We start from the raw sequence: 6,014 nt of genomic DNA on the forward strand, positions 1-6,014 counted from the left end.
ATAACTTGAGCTACAGAGATCCAAATGAGGCGGTTCTAGTTGTGTTGGAAAGCTAACGTCCGGGGCTTCGTTTGATATATAATTTTCCATAGTGGCCATACCTCTAGGCGACATGAACGCGTGTTCCACGCGGACGCATTGCAGTGACGAAAATCAGCGTGGCAGATTTCTTCTCCAGCGATTTCTGGGCTGTTTTCGACCCAGTTTTCGGCCCAGAAAACACAGATTAGAAGCTATAAAGTGGGAGAATCCATTCATTCATAATAAACAACTCCATAATTTATAATTTTAGGTTTTAGATGTAGTTTTCTAGAGAGAGAGGCTCTGTTCTCTCTCTTAGGATTTAGGATTTCTCTTAATTTTAGGATTGCTTCTTCTCAGTTCCAGGTTCAATGTTCCTTTAATTTAACTTCTCTTCTACTTTTATTTGTTCTAGTACTCTGGTTTATTTATTTTTCTTATTGATTCTCTTCTTATCCAAATTGGCTTATGAACTCTTCATGTAAGATTTGAATATTCTATTTAATGCAATTTGAGGTATTTCAGATTTATTATTGTTTCTTCTATTTATGATATAAATAATTTAGATTTCCCCCCTTTGCTTTGGTTAAGTAATTGGTGATACTTGAGTTATCAAACTTAGCTGTTGATTGAAAATTAGAATTTGCTGATTGATTTGGATCCCTCTAAAGCTAGTCTTTTCACAGGAGTTAACTAGGACTTGAGGAATCAAATTAATTAGTCCACTTGGCTTTCCTTTATTTAGTAAGGGTTAACTAAGTGGGAGCAATAAAAAATTCTCATCACACCTGATAAGGATAACTAGGATGGGATTTTCAATTATTATACCTTGCAATGGTTTTCATGATAATTAATTTACTTTCTTGTTAGTTTATTTTTTCTGTTCACTATTAAAAAATCCAAAAATATACCTTTTTCCATAACCAATAATAAATCATACTTTCCTGCAATTCCTTGAGAAGACGACCCGAGGTTTAAATATTTCGGTTATGAATTTTAAAGGGGTTTGTTACTTGTGACAACCAAAACATTTGTAAGAAAAGAATTCTTGTGGGTCTAGAAGCTATACTTACAACGCGAATTTATTGTGAAATTTCTAGATCACGCGAGAGTTTCGTTCTTCACCAACCTCATGAAAGGTTGGCCCATCACTGACCTCTTCGTACAAAAGCTCGGACAAACGCACTGAGACCCAGGAAGGGCCCAAAGAGGCCCCAAAAAGAAGAATCACCGCCCACTAGAAGGCGGTCGGCCAAAGATAAGTGATCTCACCCCCAAAAGATAAAGATAAGATAACTAAGCTTATCTTAAGGAAGGTCACTCCACACTACTATAAATAAACTAGAACACCCAGGTATAACTTAAGCATCAGAGTCTCTTGCAGTACCCCCACCCTCCGGTGACCAAGGATCAGCAGTATCTCAAGATTCAGCAAGTCGGACCCAACAGCTTCGATCACACTCAAAGATCTCATCCGAGATCGACCTTCAGTTTCAGGTAACCCTCGGAATATTGGTGCCGTTGCTGGGGAACCTGGAAGTCATCCCACTGTCATGGCAGACAATCCTGACAACGATCATGACTCCGGTTTGGAAGAAAGAACGCCGCATAAGAACACGGATGCTGCATCCAATGAAGCACCTCAATCCAAGGGAGACAAGCAAACCCCAAACACAGATATCTTAGATGCAATCCGTGAACAACAGGATCACCTTAAACTGCTCGAACAGGAATTTGAACGGCAGCGAAAGGCCAAGAGAGACGTCCGGAGAGAAACAAGACGGCATCGAGAGCTGGAGGACAAGCTCTTAAAGCTCGAAGCCGACTTCAAAATTAAGACCATCCGATCCAACCGCGAAGATAGCCCCCACAAGGACCAAGACCCGTTCATAAAGAAGATCATGAAAGCTAAAGTCCCAAAGGACTTCAAAGCCCCCGATATGGCCCTGTACGACGGTACGTCTAATCCAAGCCATCATCTCAGCAATTTCAGAAGTCAAATGTATCTTACGGATGCCTCAGATGCAATCCGTTGTAAAGCCTTCCCGACCACTTTAACCAAGACGGAGATAAAGTGGTTCGATAGCTTGCCGCTAAGATCAATAGCAAGCTTCAATGACCTTGCCAAGAAATTCTTAGCTAGATTATCCATCCAAAAAGACAAAGCCAAGCATGCTCCAAGCCTGCTAGGGATTAAGCAAGGAGATCGGGAAAGCCTCCACAACTACATGGAAAGATTCAACAAAGTATGTCTGGAAATACAAAATCTTCCAATAGAAGCAGCCATCATGGGTCTCATCAATGGCCTACGAGAAGGACCCTTTAGTCACTCCATATCCAAAAAGCATCCAACATCTCTCAACGAGGTTCAAGAACGGGCGGAAAAATACATTAATATGGAGGAGAACTCCCGATTAGGAGAAACCTCCAAGACTAGATTCTCCTACCCACCTCGGGACAAGGATGAAGAGTCCAGGAAGAAAGAAGACCAACCTACTGAGAAACCCAGAAAGTACCACAATTACACCCCTCTTCGGGTGTCTCTCGTGGACGTTTACCGAGAGATATGCAATACTGAGAAGATCCCACCACCTCGCCCGATTAAACACAGGAGAAGAGGAAGTCGGATAGAGTATTGTGAATACCACCGAATCTACAGGCATTCAACCAACGAGTGCTATGACCTAAAAAATGTCATAGAAAAATTGGCACGAGAAGGGAGATTAGATCGGTTCTTAGCCAACAGAGCGGATGAACCAAAAAAGAGAAGAAGGAATGAAGTGGTCGGATGAGCTGAACATCCCCCTCACACCCCTGAGAGACATGTTCACATGATAAATGGAGGATTCGCAGGAGGAGGGATCTCTAAGTCATCCTGCAAAAGACACCTTAAAGAGGTGTACCATGTCGAAGGAGGGGACGGGTCGGTCGACCTCCCCAATATTACCTTCACTCAAAAAGACGCCGCGGGCATCATCCCGGGGCATGATGACCCCGTGGTCATTACCATCATACTTGCCAATGCCAACCTCCACCGAACATTGGTGGACCAAGGAAGTTCTGTTGATATTTTGTTCAAATCTGCCTTCGACAAGCTCGGCCTACAGGAAAAGAAACTCGGAGCATACCCTAATAGTCTGTTCAGGCTTGGGGATACCCCAATTCAACCACTTGGGTACATCTCGCTACACACTACCTTCGGAAAAGGAACACGATCTAGAACGCTAAGTATAGACTACATTGTAGTCGATGTAAACTCTGCCTACAATGCTCTCATAGGTCGAACAATGCTAAATTAGCTCGCCGTGGTGGTCTCCACTCCGCACCTATGCATGAAGTTCTCGACGCCAGAAGGGATTGTCACCATAAAAGGAGACCAAAAGCTCACGTGACGCTGCTACAATGAAAGTCTGAACCTTAAAGGCGACCCCAGAGGAAAGGAAACTAATACTATAGAACTCGGGAGAATTCAAGCTCGCGAAAAACTCCGCCTTCAGCCGGAAGGCGAGACTAAAGAAGTTCAAATTGGAGACACTCAAGATAAAACGACGAACATAGGGGTGAATTTAAATGAAGATCTAAAGAAGCTGCTAACAAAGCTCCTAAGGGATAATTCTGACCTCTTCGCATGGAAGGCTGCCGACATGCCTGGGATTGATCCCGGACTAATGTAAGTTACCTATATATCCTGGGTCTTGGCCAGTGCAACAGAAGCGTAGGAAGCTCGGCCCAGAGAGGTCGCAAGCCGTAGAGGAGCAGGTACAGGCCTTGCTAGAAGCAGGGTTCATAAGGGAGGTAAAGTACCCATTATGGCTAGCCAATGTAGTATTGGTCAAAAAGTCAAATGGGAAGTGGCGGATGTGCACTGATTACACTGACCTCAACAAAGCCTGCCCAAAAGATCCTTACCCACTCCCAAATATAAACACACTAGTCGACGCTTCATCGGGATACAAATACCTCTCCTTCATGGACGTTTACTCAGGATACAATCAAATCCAAATGTATCAACCCGACCAGGAGAAAACCTCATTCTTAACCCCAAAAGCAAACTACTGCTACATAGTCATGCCCTTCAGACTCAAAAATGCAGGAGCCACATACCAGAGACTGATGAACAAAGTCTTCACCAATCACATTGGAAAGCTGATGGAGGTTTATGTAGATGACATGCTGGTAAAGACACAAAGGGAGGAAACGTTGCTATCCGACCTCGCTGAAGTGTTCAACACCATAAGAAAGCATGGGATGAGACTTAACCCCGTAAAATGCACTTTTGCAGTAGAAGCTGGCAAATTCTTGGGCTTCATGCTCACCCAAAGAGGAATCAAAGCAAACCCAGATAAATGCCAGGCCATACTTCGCATGAAAAGTTTGACATGTGTTAAAGAAGCCCAGTAGCTCAATGGAAGACCAGCGGCTCTGTCTAGGTTCCTAGCAGGATCGGCCTTGAGATCTCTCCCTTTCTACGCAACACTAAGGAAAGGAAGAAGATTTGAATGGACCCCAGAATGCGAACAAGCTTTTCAAGACTTCAAGACATTTTTGGGGCAACCACCCATCTTAACCCGACCTAGGTAAAATGAAGAACTAATCCTATACCTTGCTGTAGGAAATCGGGCGATAGCTTCAGCACTAGTCAGAGAAGACGAAAACTAGCAACAACCTATCTACTTCATCAGTAAGGCTTTGCAAGGGGCTGAATTGAACAATCAAAAGATAGAAAAGTTTGCCTACGCCCTTATACTTACTTTCCGATGACTCCAACCATACTTTCAAGCTCACACCATCAGAGTACGGACCAACCAACCCATAAAGAGTATCTTACAGAAAACAGACTTAGCTGGAAGAATCCTACAATGGGCAGTTGAGTTATCCGAATTCGACCTCAAGTATGAAGCCCGGACAGCTATCAAAGTACACTGACACTCCGGGCACCCCCACAGAGTGGAGCCTTTACATGGATGGCTCCTCAAACAAAATCGAAAGTGGCGCAGGCGTCATTTTAGAGAGTGATCAGGGAGCCCAATTCGAGCTCTCGTTAACGTTCGAGTTCCCCGCCTCAAATAACCAAGCTGAATACGAGGCTGTATTGGTCGGTTTGAAGCTGGCTAGGGAGGTAGGAGCTCAGAAGCTTACCATTTTTAGCGAGTCATAGGTAGTCACCTCACAAATAGAAGGGAGCTACCAGGCTAAGGATCTCATTATGAAGAAATACCTAGACAAAACCAGAAAATAGCTCAGACAATTTAGGGGATATGAGGTCCGACATATACCTCGGGAACAAAACGCCCGAGATGATGCCCTTTCAAAACTAGCCAGCACCAAACCAGGGGACAATAATAGAAGCCTCATCCAGGAAATACTACAAAATCCGTCAACATCGAAAGAAAAGAAGGTCTTAAGCATATCAGACCAGGACCAACGGTGGATGACTCCCATAATTAGTTAGCTCAAATCTGAAACACTCCCTGCGGATATAAAAGAGGCAAAAAGGCTAGCACGAGAAGCGTAGTACTACACCATAGTGCACGACGTCCTATATAGGGGAGGAATCTCTACACCCCTCCTAAAATGCGTCCCGACCTCCGCTACAAGGGAAGTTCTTGAGGAAGTCCACAGTGGCATGTGCGGCAACCACCCCGGGGCGCGAGCTCTTTCCAAAAAGGTACTCCGAGCTGGCTTTTACTGGCCGACCTTGCAAAAGGAAGCAACAGAGTTCGTCAAAACTTGCCCCCCATGTCAGAAGCACACTAACTTTCACATCGCACCACCCGAAGAACTCATTTGTGTCACTTCACCCTAGCCATTCGCAAAGTGGGGGCTCGACTTCCTCAGACCATTCCCTCAGGGATTAGGGCAAGTCAAGTTCCTTATTGTAGGAATAGACTATTTCACAAAATGGATCGAGGCTGAACCTTTAGCCATTGCCACCGCCCAAAGAAGTCAGAAATTCTTGTATAGAAATATTGTCACAAGGTTTGAGGTCCCAT

This window comes from Arachis hypogaea, chromosome 16 (assembly GCF_003086295.3).
Source record: "Arachis hypogaea cultivar Tifrunner chromosome 16, arahy.Tifrunner.gnm2.J5K5, whole genome shotgun sequence".
NCBI classification, from domain to species: Eukaryota; Viridiplantae; Streptophyta; class Magnoliopsida; order Fabales; family Fabaceae; genus Arachis; species Arachis hypogaea.